General features: G+C 35.1%; 2 long non-coding RNA genes across 2 annotated transcripts; one reads left to right on the top strand and one right to left on the bottom strand.

Annotated features, from left to right (window-relative positions):
- The first annotated feature begins 8277 nt into the window (after positions 1–8277).
- On the top strand, positions 8278–9478 carry LOC107574430 (uncharacterized). The gene is made up of 3 exons (XR_001607671.1): positions 8278–8351; positions 8879–9057; positions 9342–9478. It is a non-coding gene; the product is annotated as an uncharacterized lncRNA (long non-coding RNA).
- A 5171-nt stretch (positions 9479–14649) lies between these two features.
- On the bottom strand, positions 14650–16111 carry LOC107574432 (uncharacterized). The gene is made up of 3 exons (XR_001607672.1): positions 16063–16111; positions 15147–15333; positions 14650–14858 (listed from the first exon to the last, which is right to left on the bottom strand). It is a non-coding gene; the product is annotated as an uncharacterized lncRNA (long non-coding RNA).
- Between the last annotated feature and the right edge of the window lie 478 nt (positions 16112–16589).

The following is a 16589-nucleotide window of genomic DNA, read 5'->3' as shown; positions in this document are numbered from 1 at the left end:
ATAATAAATAAATAAATAAATAAATAAATAAATAAATAAATAAAATAAATAATAATATATATATATATATATATATATTACATTTTTACTGTAAATAAGAACTATATACAGGAATGAGAATAAAATACCAACCAATAATAAAAAGAACTTGAAAGTAAACCACTGAAACATTACAGTAATGACAATATAGGTCAAATTAAAAGCTGTTTTTAATGCACACACTCACACCGCCTACTTTCATAAGGACACTGGCTTTAAAGGGGTCATATGATGCTTTTTTAAAGATCATTATTTTGTGTATTTGGTGTAACAGAATATGTTGACATGCTTTAATGTTCAAAAAACACATTCTTTTTCAAATACGGTACATTATTGTAAGTCCTCTATGCCCCGCCTCTCTCAAACGCTTCGTTTTCTACAAAGTCCCTCCTTCCGACAAGCGCAGTCTGCTCTGATTGGCCAGCTGACCCAGTGCATTGTGATTGGCCGAACACCGCAAGCACTCGTTGGAAATGTAACGCTCCTTACCATAATCGCAGCTTCAGCTTTCAAAATAAATGTAAAGACAGAGCCTGAAAGGGGAACAGAGTCACGTGACAGACACAGTGATGAAGCTGGTATGTGTGCAGTACACGAGCCACGATTAAGACAGCTGACTCCACTGTGATGTGATGTGACCCTGTCTCTCTCTCTCTCACACACACACACACACACACACACACACACGATGCGCAAAACTCCACATTTGAACACTCAATAGCAAATACTTAAACTAATAACAAAACGTCAGTCTCCTGCTATAATAAAGAGAGTTTTATTTATTTTTTTTGACCAGAATGACCCCCTAAACACTATATATGACACTATACTATGTGTATAGTGTCACTATATTACGTTACTATGACACATAGGGATTTCACCTAGGGCGTCAAATTGGCTAGAAACGGCCCTGATCACACAGACTCATCACACACATCGGATGTGCAGACAGATGCCGCCAACCTCGAACCAACATACACAACTACCACATTTTTCTATAAGTTTCATCGCAACATTCACGGTTTGTTCGAGTATGTCATAAACTCACTGGATGATTTTCTCTGTACATTTCTGCCATATGGACATCACCTTGACAGTCACCACTGATAAGCTACTCCTAAATGTAATGTAAAAATGTAAATTTTCAGTGAAGCTGCTTTTAACAATTTGTATCATGTAAAGCGCTAGACAAATAAATGTGAATTGAATTGAATCAAATTGATTCTGGATCTTTTATATTCGATGGTATTATGGTTGCATAATCAGTGTCACGAGGAAATGTTTTAGAAATGAGGAAGTGTGCGGATAATGCTTGACTATTTTCATCAGCATGCAACTTGTGATCAGTCATTACTCTGTCTTGAATGTCACACGATTCCCATAATATGCTGATTTGTTGGCGTGTGTTGTTGTGTGTATTAGAGATAGATTTCCCCAGGTGTTTTTTATCCCCGGTGTATATATCCCCTGTATCTATTTTAAACATTATTGAACTTTGTCCTTATATTAATTAGCATAACTATATAGAAATAATAAAGAGATGATTTGGCAAAAACAGTACTCTCTCCCTTTAATACTTTATACCGCTCTTAATTTTAAAACCCTTATGTTTATAAAACCATAAAATCATTGTTTATAAAACAGAAGCATATTATAGTAATGATAATCAAACAGAAATCAATAATAAATAAGGCTTTATTATTTTCTTTCTTTTGCTCAGTTTGTGTTCATCTGTTATACGTGTACATGATCTGAATCTATAGCATCAGTCCATTTAAATTATGATGATAACCAATGTCTTTCTTAATTTACAGGCTCTCTGCGTCCAGACGGAGCTGTAAAGTATCATTCTGACGTGTTAGAGAGGATCAGCCATGAGGTGAGAAGAGAAAGCTGTATCCAATCAGCATGCTTTTTTTTAAACACCTGACACACACATATTAAGATTAATTTTTGTATCCTAGTATCATAGTTATTCTAGTTTTAACAAACCTTCTAATCACACTGAGGTCATCTGAACATGCTGTACCTTGACACCGCTGACTTTAATGAAACTGTGTTTGTGTGATTTAACAGAAACAAACGGAGTGTAGAACACATACAGAAAACTGCTGGAGCTTCAGAAACCACAGACAAGCAAAAACCAACAGGACAGAGAGAGAAACAGAGGCCAGAAATGAGACACAAACTACTGGATCACAAGAGAAAAGCAGACAGACACATACAAGATGGAACAGTATGGGGAAAATAAAGCCAGACTGTAAGTGTTTGTTCATTATGAAACAACTAGACTTGCTAGATGTACTATTATCATCTCAACACTCCCGTTATAAAGTGGCTCATTCAGTCAGATTCAAGACTTTCTGCAATCATCTAGATGATTGACAGGATGTAGGAGGAGGAGGAGATACCCCCTGAGTGCCTAGAAAAGCGCTATATAAATGTAATTAATTATTTTATTATTATTTATTTTGTAGTGTATCGACATTTAAACTCAAACTCATTTTTACTTTAAAGCACCCTGTGTTTGCTCAGATCTTTGCATGTAATCACACGTTTTTGTGCTGCAGAAAAAAAGCTAGTTGACTGCAATGCAGATTAACAAAGAGAAATGAGATCATTCTTTAATGGATTTTATTTGAATAATAATTTTATCTGAATAAGATCTGTGTAAATATGCATCTCTAGGATGCACTTTGGCATGTTAAAGTCCGTTTTCAGTCCAGTGTTGTTACAGGTAATGTATCAAAGAAATGCAAAACCCTCATTTGGAAAAAAATTATAAAAATAAAATGAGCAAAAATAGAGAAGAGTCCTTCATTTTATCATTTGAAATGATGAATACTGATGCTGTCAGGAGCTGGAGAGTCCAGAAGAGACCAATGTTCTGTGGTTTTCAAAAGAGAAGCTAGATCAGTTAATAAAGTCACACATGCTGTTCAGTATTACCGAAACTGATGGACTTTATTTATTCTGTTCATAATCTTACATCATGTGTGATCTTGCTGAAAATACCTTTTTTTAAAATGACTTTTTGACATGAATTTCACTGTAATAAATCTGTATTGCATTCCAGGAAAGTTTAACACTGGTTAAACACTTATCAAATAAACACGAATAAACTCCTTGTGTTTTCTTTCTCTTTCTATGATCAAAGTTCAGATGGGAAATGTGTTTTGCTTGAGGTGCATATGATCACTCGCTCTCTCTCATATGCAGGGCTCTAAAGTCTCTGGATAAGATCAGACATGAGCTGCTCATGTCAGGCAACGCAAATGCAGTTTTTTGTTGTAGGGTTGAGAACTATAGAAAAATCACAGATACATATGCATAAATTACATACTAATTATGCAAGAAATATAGCAACGCACACCAAAGCAAAATGCATCACTATGCAGTCACCCGGACTGAATGAACAGCTACAACATGCTCAGACACTGATTATGGATTAATGTAGAAAAACAATTCTGCTACTAAATGATCCAGTCATTAAAGATTTGTTTGTCTGCACTGGAAATATTAACCACAGCCTGGTTCACATTTAATGTCACAGTAAAATCCTGGATGTCTCTCTAGCCCTAAAACTGTGCAGTGTGTAAAACAAATACTCTACAGAAGACAAGATGATATTATGATGCTGTGAGAAAAGCCTATGTGAGTTCTGACTGCAAACACAATGAGAAAAGATGAGAATGAGAGAACTACCCTTACGAAAAAGAAGTTTATTCAAGTGTGCTATTGGTATACTTCTTTTAAACTAAAACATAGGAAAGTATCATTTTAGTCTACTTTTTATGTACTTCTCAGAAATATACTTAAAATGACATTGACTTATGACTTATGACATGACTTATATCTAAATATATTTGAGCTATACTTGTGCTCCTAGAATAAGTGTTTTCATTGTTATCCGCCAGGGGGCGCTAGTACCCATCTTCTGTACAGAATTTCCAAAAAAAACAAAAGAGAAGAAGAAACCGAAACAATAGATGCTTCCACATGTATGAAACTTATCCACATTCAAGTGTTTAAAAAAAGAATGCATGAAGCTAGAATAAAATGTTTTTGTTTACAAGCAGATACCCTGTTCTTTTGGTGTTTTGTATGTTCAGATATTCATATAACAAAATATATACAAATTAATACCTAAATAGGGACATAGTAGTATACTTAAAGTATGATGTAAAGTTAAACTTAAAGAAACCTTATGAGTATACTTGCAGTATAAAACTATATTTCAAAGTGTACTAAAAATGCTACTACAAGTATTTAATTAGAAAACTATCAGTATGCCTATAACTTAACTTTTAGTATAGTTGCAGTACAAACTAAACATTTTGATGTAAACTAGTTGTGTACTCAAAGTTTACTACTGTTATACTTAAAGTATACTTTTACATACTAGAAAGTGGGCCAATTTAGTCCCAAGGAGTATTGAAATAGTACACTTACAAGTATACTACTAGTACACTGATATTTGTATACTTACTACATAATGTATACTTAAAAATATACTTGAACTTTACTTAAGTATACTTACTAAAATAAACTTGAAGTATACTACTTTTTGGTAAGGGTAGACATAGTTCAGTTTGTCATTCAGTGAAGTGTCAGTATTACAGCAGAGATGATCACATCATATCAGACTTTAGAAGAGGTTTATTTAAAAAAAACTATACATTTAGAGATTAATATTTTTGATCAGCTTCCAAAAAAATTTTTTTTTAAACAAAACTAAAGAGATGATGCGTCAGAGTATTATGATCTCACTTTAATTTAATGCTCATTTTAATATATTTTTCTATAATAATAACTATATTACTATCTACTATTCACACATATTAGTAAAGGCAGATCACACTATGGCCAGATGCTGTCTCAGCGCTAGGACTGCTTCTGGTACACAGACTGGAACATGTTTAAAGAGGCAGCCACCTACCACAACCACACAGACCTGCAGGAGTACCCTGAAACAGTGACTGCAAACATCAGAAAGTGCACTGATGATGTGACGTAGAATCACCACACCTGCTAACCAGAAGCCATGGCTGACAGCAGAGGTTCGTGTGCTGCTAAAGAACCGAGATGAAGCATTCAGATCAGGAGATAAAGCAGCCCTCAAAACAGCAAGGGCCAATCTGTCCCGTGGCATCAAGAAAGCAAAACACAAACACAAAATAAATAAATACATAAATACATTTTAAAAAATCAATAATTACTTCACTGACATACACAGAGTCTGTGGCAAGCCATTCAAACCAGATGACTGCAATCTCCTGCCACAGGCCTGTGATGACAACACATCCCTCCCAGATGCACCCAACTACTTCTACTCACAATTTGGTATCTAGGACCTTATCTAGGATTAACCCACGCAAGGCGGCAGGTCTATAGACTGTGCTGAACAGCTGACAGATGCACTAACAGGCATCTTTAACACCTCGCTAAGCCAGGCAGTCAACCCATGTCTCAAGTCCACCACCATCATACCAGTACCAAAGGAGTCACCTGTGTCCCGTCTGAATGAATATAGCACTCACTGACCCTAATCATGATGAAGTGTGATAGCTTACAATGCTGTTGCTGTATCGGGCTTCTGTTAGTATCTCAAAACAGAAGAATTAAATCAATATTTACTGTAGATCGGTTATGACTATGAGCTGTAATATACAAAATTATAAAACACTATAAAGATGAAAAATTTAGTAAACAGTAGCTATGCACAGATATGAATGAAATAAATAAAATTAAATACTAAAGAAATACAGAGCAGACAATATAAAAACGAAAAGATTTACATGTATTAATTTAGCAGGTGCTTTTTTTCTGCTCACAAATGAGAACATGACAAACAGCGGCTTTCAGCAAATGTGTGGCGGTCAGTCCCAATGATAAGAAGAAGTGGCTACGGCTTTGTGCTGTTTTCACAATCAGATGCTGCACTTTCAGTGAGTTACAATTTTTAGGGAGGAACGTGTGGCTTTTGTCCATTTTTAGAATATTAATATCAGTATTGCTTGTCTGATTAAAAGTGGTGCCATCTTTTTTTCGTCGGTGGAAAATCTGACAATGTTTGACTGTCACAGACTATAAGTGTTTGAACTTAGTCTTGATAGATTTACTGTTATTGTCTTCACACTCCTGTCATAAAGTGACACACTGAGACATTCATTCAGACTTTCTGCAATCATCTAGATTGGTCACAGTCTTCAGCTGGTGTGCCCAAGATGGCCACCGACGGACACTGTGTGGTTGTAAGCACATGGCTTCTGTTGTGTTTGTTTGGTACATGTGCTTACAACCACACAGTGTCCTTTGGTGGCCATCTTGGGCACACCAGCTGAAGACTGTGACAAATCTAGATGATAGAAAGTTTACAGATGTGATTGTGTGTAATTGACAATGCATAAGGATAATCTGATATATGTCTGTGATTTCTAGTCTCAGATGATCCAGACGGGCCTGTGAAGTTTCATTCAGATGCCAAAGCTGAGGTGAGATTCTTTAGTCAAAACCTTCAGCATGTTCTCAAGAACAAACACCAGCAGCTGAAGACCCGAACAACATCATCAGACTACAGTCTGTTGAGCTCCTGGATTCTTTCAGTTTTTACAGACTCATCTGATCACAAACAAACAGACTTATGAACAGATTCTTTCTCAGATCTGTGTCTCAATACTGCACAAGCTTTCACTATATAAAGGGAAACCCCTGGACAGATGGCTGGTCCATCACACATTCATACAAACAAACAGCTCGGTGTCTTCAGTTCACAGGATAAGCATGTCTATGGATTGAGGACGAAATGTCAGATAAGAGAGACATACAAAATTTGCAGAGCAGGGTGTTAGGACCAGGATTGAAAACCACTGGTGAAAAGAGTTCTGCTGCTGGATTGACTTGAGCCAATCACGTGAGCTATAAATGTCACATGACTACTGACTCTAGAGCTGCAGGGAAATTACATCATGTCAACACTGATTGGTCGATGACAAGAACAGCCTCAAAGCTTGATGCCTCCTTGTCATTTCTGACTTAATAATGTCTAAAAGTTGCTGTGTGACAAGATGTACAGCAAACAAGCTAAAAAACCCAGAACTATGTTTTTATAAGCTGTCAACCCCAAAAAAACGAGCATTTAGGACACAAACGTAGAGCACATCGTCTCATATTACTCTGAGAACTGCGCCCACTGGAGAGAAACATAATCGTGACAAGACCACTCATTATTTTTATCAGAGGATCATTTCACCACCTGATGTGAACCTGAGAGCAGGAGATATATTAAGGAAATACATTTTATTGGTCTATGTCAGTGCCCCTTTTCCTAACCTTCCTTTTGTTTGAGAAATGATCCGCTCAATGGCCCGACGTGAAATACCCGACATCTACAACTATTTGATCGGGGAAAAAATAAAATAAAAATGTAACTGATTGCAGTAGGCTACAGATCGACAAAGAGAACCGTCTGATCATTCTTTAATGGGTTTCATTTGATTAACAGAGATGTGTGTAAAGATGCATCTCCAGCAGTCACTTTTATTAGCATGTTTAATTCAGTTTTCAGTCCAGTGCTGTTACAGTAAATCTTTCAAAGAAATGTCAAATAATTACAGAAAACAGCAAGTTTTAGTACAGTAGTACACTGTGCTACAAAAATATAAAAACATGTTTATCATTTTAAATTATGAATATAGATTTGTTGACCTATTATTATTATCCATCCTTCTGGCTTACACTATTCTGGATATTGCTGAATATTTGTATTACTAGTATTTCTCATGGCATTTCTTCTTGTATTCCTCATTTGTACTATACGTTGTTTGGACAAAAGCATCTGTTAAATGAATAAATGTAAATGTAAAGATGCTGTCAGGAGCTGGAGAGTCCAGAAGAGACTTTAACGTTCTGTGGTTTACAGAAGAGAAACCAGATTAATTAATAAAGTCACACACGCTGTTCAATATTACTGAAACTGATGGACTTCATTTATATCTTACATCATGTGTGATCTTCTGTGGTTCATGAGAGCAGCTTGTTATACGGTGTAATGCCTTCTTATGTGGCCTGTATCCTGAGATGGCATTGTTGTGTTGGTTTACGCGCAGTACGTCCTGCGTCACAGGACACATGAGGACCAATGCTTTTCTCTCTTTAGTGCTGGGTCCCGCCCTCTTGTGTTCTGTGACGCAGGACTTCGAATAAAAACGGTTCAGAACTGAAGAAGATCGTTGACCAACGCGAGCACAATATAATAATGTGTGAGTCTCTGTGTGATCACTGAAGGCTGTTGTGGATGTCTCATGTATCTCGTAAGTCAGCTGTAAACTCATCTAATGTTTAAATGAGAAGTTTTAATAAAAGTAAAGAAATATGTTTTGGAGTGAATTACTGTATACTGATGACTTTACCCTTTAATCGTGGCTCTGTGTTTATATTTATATACTGTAGTTAAGACCGGGGCTAGCTGTCACATTGTTAAGCATTTAACTTAATATATTACTGTAAAGGCTTTGAGTAACACACTTTTGTAACACCCGTGTATGTAACATGTATGTACTGTTTGAGTATTTTATAATTTTTTTATTATAACCTGCAGTGATATCTCAGTACATTATAAAAGATCACATGTACCAGAGTGGGGATTTAGGTTTAATTGTCTATTTTATTAAAAACTTTATCACCAAACATTTCCATCTGGATGCTGGATTATTTATGGCTTATTTTATTTGACCAGAAATGTTTTAATAGCTTCCACTTGCAAGATATGAATTACTGTCTTGATTTAGAACCATCAAGGTGAGGAGAAATTAATGTTGATTGTTTTTCTTTATATTAGATTTTTATTGTTTAAATGAGAAGTATTGGAAGTAAACACATGAACAGATGAAGACACAAAGCAGTGAAACATGAAGCTCATCAGATGGAGCAGCTCCAAAGATAGACGACTGAATTGTAAAGGAAAACAAACGCTGATGTTAGTCAGAAGGAACAGCATAGATGGCAAAAGACCAAACTGTGAGTATTTGTGATGTTTAAGACAAAACACACTTTATCATGTCTTTAATCATCAACACTGTTTCTCCTTCTCTAATCTGTGAATGGGTCATTAATAAACTATATATCAAAATAACCATTACATTTATACATTTGGCAGACTTTTTTTTATCTAAAGCAACTTGCACTGAATTCAAGATCAGTTCATATTTCATGAATCAGAACTGAACCCGTGATCTTGGTGTTGCGAGCACCATTCTTGTACAGAACTGCTGTAATCAGATGTTTGTGTTTTTCATTTCTAGTTTCTCAAGATGCAGACGGCTTCATTCTGATGCTTCAGAAAGAGTCACAGACTCTCACACATCAGACCCAGCAGCTGATTTCTGATCCTGGAGACTGAGCTTCCTATAGAGTCCAGCTTTCTGGAGATCAAGCCGGTGTTCCTCTGGAAAGTGATTTTGTGCCTCTCTGTGATGATGCTGTACATTGACTAGTCTCTCACTCATAGACCGCAGGCTAGTATTAGATGCATAAGAATGAGTTTTTATACAGATTCATGTTATTTTGAATCACTGATTACTGTATGTAGTGCACTGCACACTGTATGATATTATATGTAATATAGCATGGTGCAGCAATGCCAGTGTCATAGGTTTAAATCCCAGAGAATGCATGAAGTCATAAGATATATAGCTTTAACACAGTGATTATTAAACCCTTATACTGCACACTTTTCATTTCTCCTTAAAGTCTGATGCATGCATTTAAGGTTGTGGGGTCTCTGCTAATGAATTGATTGCATTGCAAGAAACATGAACTAGAATAAAATGTGTATAAATTGTATTGCAATAAATCTGTACTACTCCAGGAAATAAAACCTGGTTTACACCTGTAAAAATAAATAAATGAAGAAGAAAAAAACACTTTATTTCAAATGCTTCTTTATTTTCATGATGAACTTCATCTTTCAATGGATAAACAACAGCAAGAGTAAGAAATGTGTTTTGATTGAACATATCACTAAAGTACAAGATCAGACATTAACACAAAGACCATACAGCCCTCTACAGGAGCTCATCAGTATTACAGCTGAGAAAAATCACATCTACAACGAAATCTATAAATGTAAATTACAGGAGTGATGTACATTTTAATCAATGATTATATATTTTGACATTATACTATGTCCTTAAATTCATTATAGCACTAATAAAGAGATGCTTCAAACACATTGTCACTTTAATTAAAAATAAAAAAACAATTTACTTTTAAATTTGAACATTTAAATAAAAGTTCAGCATGTGCAGGATGATGACACGTCAGCACTGTGTTATTATAGTACAGAAACAGAAACATTTGCTAATTTAGTTGTTATAGCACAAAATGTCAAATGAAGATCACGGAAAAATGTAAGATTACGAGAAAACCACTTTTCTTAAGTCGTGATGATGATAAAACTAGAAATAAATTCATAACCCATGGCTTTAGGACTTCCAAACAACCGCGCCAACATAATACAGCAATAACAGCAATAATAGGCTAAATGCAATAAATCATTAGACACTTACAGTAGCCTATAATCCAGTGTTGTATCCGAATCAGAAAAGAGCAAAATCAAGAGCAGCTCCTGTAAATGCATCAGTCCACTCTCAGAAGATCTTCAGCAGAAGCTCGGTCTGGATCAGCTCGCGTTTAGTGGACTGCTTTTATAGAGCAGGCTGGGTTCTCTTTCATATAGACTAGCGCATGCGCACAGGAGAATACAGGCTGATTTCTGAGAAATGTGACCTCATACAGAGCAGGCTCATTTCTGAGAAATATCGAGTTATTATTAACTTACATATAAGTTATGAAATATAGACGGACTAAGTGCGGAAGACATTGATTCTTGACACATGGAACACATGTCCAGCAATTGTAACTGCTATTAGGTTTAAAAATTAAAATATTTTCAATTGTAAGTGTTATGGGGGATTATAATAGAATGTATTTAACACAATCACCCCCTTCAATTTAATTTGATCGTTATTATATCAAATCTATGACACTTATTGTCTTCTCACTGCGTCTAAAACTGTGTCCACAGAGAAGGGTTCAATCATTCATATGCTATAAAATGGATAAAAAAGATAAAAGAGCTTGTTTTATCAAAAGCAACACTTAATAATTTCTCCTATCAAAGCAAGGCTGTTGTCAAGGACACATGCGTGTTTCATAAGGTTTCAAAGTCGTGTCCCCACTTTTTGTCAACACCGTCAGACATTTGTTAAAATGCAAAAAACAAAACCAATCTGGGAATATCAGGGGCAGCTGTGACTCTAACAGAGCCCTTTTCCACATTCAGCTCTGCAGAGAGCATCAGTGTCCGACAGGCTCTGCGAAGTAAAGGCTATGAACTCATGTGGTTTATGAAAGAAATGCAGTAAGATGTTCTGTCTCACAGAGCTGACGGGCCACTGACGCAGTTGACATTCAACATGTAGAAGTCATTTTATTTTTATTTTTTGTAGTTTTCAAGTCATTTTTAATCACATTAAATATAAGATAGTGTTGAATTTTTCTAATAATGTATAAATACTAAATATACAGCAAATATTGCTTTAGTGGATTGATAGTCATCACTTTAGGGTTGATGGAATAAACACAAAATGCACTTCAATAATGAAATACAACATATTATGAAATGTTGCATGAATTACAGTGAAACATTAATGTCACACTTCCCCAGATATTGGCCACAAAATTAAATGGATGATCACCCAAAAAGAAAATTCAATCTGAGAATCATGTTGTTAAATTATGTTCTATTTTCTGTTGTACTCTATCAATAATTCCATTCTCCATACAATGACAGTTCAATATGAGCATGTCTTACGTTCTTTTGACAAAAACAACAGTTCAAGGTAAAAAAAAACACATTTTGATAAAAAAAGAGAAAAGTTGGGAGGTTGCATCAAAGCATAGCTCAGTAGCTTAGCACATGTAAAATACATAAATCATTTGTCTGAGTAAGGTTTTATTTTTTCAATATTACACCCTGTTTTGTCCCACTTCTCAAGAATCAGTGATACACAAGCACACACTCCTTCAACAAACCACACATATATAGCCTACCTTCACTAACACACTCCCACATGTATTTTTCACCAATATAGGTCTTTTTTCAAGTTTGAACATTTATGAATAACACAGCAACACTGTTTAATCTCTGTTCAGTGATTATGTGACTCAAGTGTTGACTTATGAAAAACCTGCTCAAACGCTTAGCAACTTATAAATAGGCTACTAGATACTGTTTAGTTTCTATTTCGCTATGATTTCTTGTTATATGTTTGTGCTTATTGTTGTGTTGCTTCTATGACCTGGAGCCTGTATCATGAAGCTGGTTTAGCTGCTAGCCGGGTAAGTTTCAGTTTAGTTTGCACCCATCCTGGGTTTTAGGTACCAGAGGACTTGGTTTAGTAACTTACACTCCACAGCTAATCTGCTCGGGGACAGGTTATGTTCTGAGTTAGAGATCTCAAACTGAAATCAGACCAATCAGATGTGAGCAAAGTGACACATGTCTGACGCAAACATGTCACTCCCCCAGTCTCTCTTGCTCCAAATTAAAGGTCACTAGCACTAAAAAAATGTCTGGCTTTAATGATAATTACTAATAATGAATGATTATTATTAATCCATTACACACAAGCAATTTTAGTTTAACAGTAATTATAAATCATTTCTTTTAAATGAATATTCATATATACAGATCATATGTAATATAAATAAGCTGTAGAATCAATAGATAACACTTTTTAAAAATGACTACATGTGACCTTACATGTTCGAGTCTCTATCGCTGTATAATTTCAACTATATAACAAGTTCCACTCGCGACTGCACTGATAGAGCAAGTTCCTTTCTTTTATTTCTCCTCTTTCATGGACAAGTACTTTCTTCAGTGTAAATGCATTTAAATTCCTCATATTCTTTAATCTCTTAACCTTCAGCAAAAGAGTTTTGAATCTCTCTCTCATGAGAAGTGAGTCACACTTGCTCTGTGTTGTGATTGGCTGTTCACCAGTGATGTCACACATTCATGCGCACACTTCCACAAACTCAGGATCAAAGCCTGAGTTGACAAAGAAAGCTGATGATCAGCATCGTGGTACCAACAAAGCTGGACTGGAGTGCTTTGGTTTTGTCAGCTGGAAACTAATCCTGTAACTCGTGTTAAGAACGTGTGTATTACTAACAACCAGTGGTTTGTTACTATGTTTAAACTGTTTTTGTCTTGCATAACCTTTCAGCCATTATACTCTACAAGCTGATATTAATCCCAGTTTTCATATATTTTAATATTGATAGTCATATTGTTTTTTAAACTATTGTCAGATTTGTCATCAGCTCTTTCCTTCTCTCTGAAAGCAGTTATATCCTCATGAAGCGGATTATAACACTGATCCTGTAATATAACATGACGATGTGTGTGATGAGTCTCTTTATGCTTTTTATGTATTTTTATACATTCTTGTGTGATATAGATTTACATTAGATTCACTAATACAAACATTACTTTAAAAATGAGTAAAAACAATTTGCTAAACAATTAAAGATAAAGATGTTTTAATGAGTGTGTGATGAGCTGGAAAGAGTCTGAGATCTGCTGTTGTGATTGAGATCTTTATAAGTTTACAGTGACACTCTAAAGCGCTTTCTATTGAACTATAATTTGCATAATTATTAATAATGAACGGTTAGATGGGTTATGGTTAGAGTTATGATGTTGATTTATGTTGTTGAAAGCAACTATAAGCCATGAGTTTGAAAGTTACCCTTGAAATAATTTTTCCTTTTTATTTATTTATTTATTTGTTTGTTTGTTTTGTTATTAAGCTAGCAGTTTTGTGCATTTGTAATTATACTCAATGTTTTAGTATTACTATTGTTTTTCATAAATACCACAGAAAGCATATAGTTGGCTGTGGCTGATGTGATGCTGGTTTAGTCATTTAATGATTAACTTTCTTCACACTTCTTCACTCAACTCACTAAATGTAAAACAATCCTTTTATGACCTTTAATATTAACCAAATGCGTTTGACTCGGGGATGTAACAAAAATGACAGCTGGTTTGACTCTTGAATGATTGAATGTGAATTTGTATGAACAGACATTTTAAACTCTTGTGTTCATGTCAATCGTTAATAATATCCCTACTCTGTGCTTGAACAGTGTTTTATGACCTTCAGATTGTTGTTTGGGCAATTTCTTTATTTTGCTCTAGATGGCGCCAATCACTTATCCAGCAATATTAGCGTTTGGGTTTGATTATTTAGGGCCCATAGAGGACGCAGGGCCCCATTGATTATACAGCATTACATTGTGTGCAAAATCTGTTTAGATCAGAGTATATTTACAACAGACAGAACTCTTGATTGTGTTATGGACAAAGTGACTCAAAATCAATTGAGCAATCTGTATAAACCAAACAAAAGTTAGGTGAAAAATGTATAATCCATGTTTTCATTTTTGAAGATCAGTCCATTCATTCTGCAGGAAAACACCCTGGACAAATCCTTCATGGCGTCTCTTCAGACCAAAGCTGTGTAATAGACAGACAGACTGTAGTGTCGTCTGGGTCTGGAGCGGTTTGGGTGCTTTATTATTATTGCTTCATTAAAGTTCCAGTCAAATAATCCACCATATTTCAGCTGCATCTTCAGTCGCTCAGTTCCACATCAGTTTTCTCTCTGTCCATGAGCAGTTTATATCTCATCTGTCACTGTCTCTCACTGAATGACTCTCTACAGCTTCATCGGCATCATAAGAGACTGCAGAAAAGAAAGATGGAAAGCAGAAATATTACAGTGTAAAAAGAAATGTAAATATCTTTATCAAAATTACACTTTTCTAGATGTAGCCTATGCATGAACTAAAAGTCATGTTAAAACAAGTCAAGTCAAGTCACCTTTATTTATAGCGCTTTATAATACAGATTGTGTCAAAGCAGCTTTACAGTATTAAATAGGCAAATATTGCATCAATAATGCAAAAGGACAACAGTAAACACTCAATGTTTCAGTTAAAGTCAGTTCATCATTGATTCAGTAAACACTCACAGTTTGGTCTTGTTTGTTCCAGACTGTGCTGACTATGAAGTCTCCAAGATTTCTTCTTTAATTCTTCAGATTGTGAGTTTTTGTCTTTGCTCTTCTGATTTTTGCTGTTCTGCAGTTTCTGAAGCTTCAGATACGGTTCATCACACATCATCATCTTCAGTCCAGAATGTCCATTAACATTTATTCTCTGTTAATAAAAAACATATTCAGATAAAGCATGTTTTTAACACAAGCAGACATAGTCGACAGTCAGTATGGTGTATTTTCATACTGGAGCTAGTTGTCACACTTTTAACTCCAGTCAAGTCATTTTTGAAAGTTAATTTCTATATGAACTCAACTAGAACATTTTTCACTGTTATTTACCCACAAACACTATATACAGTTCATTTGACATACACTGACTGTAGTGGGGTGTTTATGGACAATGATAATGACTAATGAAACACATCAAACAGAAAAAATAACATGCATTATTAAATAAATATTGAAAAACATGTGACAACATGCCCCAGCCTTCATTATACAGTGTCTTAATGTATGTTTGAGAGGTTTTATTGTGTTACCAAACAGCAATTTCAGACCATTTAAAATGATTTAAAACAAGCTTTGAGTAATGATATATTTGACTTCTTTGCTGTGAGATTAAACTTAATTTGACCCTCTAACTCTAGCACTCTCTATTCTAATTCTATTTTATCATACTGTTGCTCTTTTGTTGGTTTTGATTGCTTCTATTATCCTCATTTGTAAGTTGCTTCAGATAAAAGCGTCTGCTAAATGAGTAAATGTAAATATAAATGTAAACTATGTAATAAAAGCTCTGTATCTAGCCCCAGTCATAGCTATATAATTTCTTCACTTTTTATCAAGGCATGTGTTAAAAACGCTTTAAATGAATTTAAAAGTGACTTACATGTAGAGACGTCCACAACAGCTTTAGTAATAACACACTGTCAGTCACCGACCGAGACACTTCTGTGCTCTGTGTTTATAAGCTGCTGCGTCTTTCTAAAACCAGGGTTTGGTCGAATAGGTGTGCCTCTATGAGACAACTATAACAATAAATCTAAACCAACAAGTCTAAAATCAGTGTACTGGAAAATTACGTGCAAACCATATATTCAATACTGATGATGAGTGTCAACAGACAGAAACATAAGCGCAGCAGAAGAAAGCCCTTTTTTGGGAAATTTCATTTCTCTTATGTCAGGAGAGTAAAGAGTGCTTTACACAATAACAATAATAATTGGCAGGATTGCAGCAATTAGATGAAGTGGTTTAGGAAATGTATATTTACAACAGATGGAATAAACACAAAATGCACTTCAATAATGAAATACAGCATATTATGTTGCATGAATTACAGTGAAACGTTAATGTCACACTTCCCCAGATATTGGCCACAAAATTAAAGGGATGATCATGTTGTTAAATTCTGTT

Source organism: Sinocyclocheilus grahami, unplaced genomic scaffold, assembly GCF_001515645.1.
Source record: "Sinocyclocheilus grahami isolate Dianchi unplaced genomic scaffold, SAMN03320097.WGS_v1.1 scaffold2224.1, whole genome shotgun sequence".
NCBI lineage: Eukaryota > Metazoa > Chordata > Actinopteri > Cypriniformes > Cyprinidae > Sinocyclocheilus > Sinocyclocheilus grahami.
The sequence above is the reverse complement of the archived record's forward strand: the minus strand, read 5'-3'. Positions and strand labels throughout refer to the sequence as shown.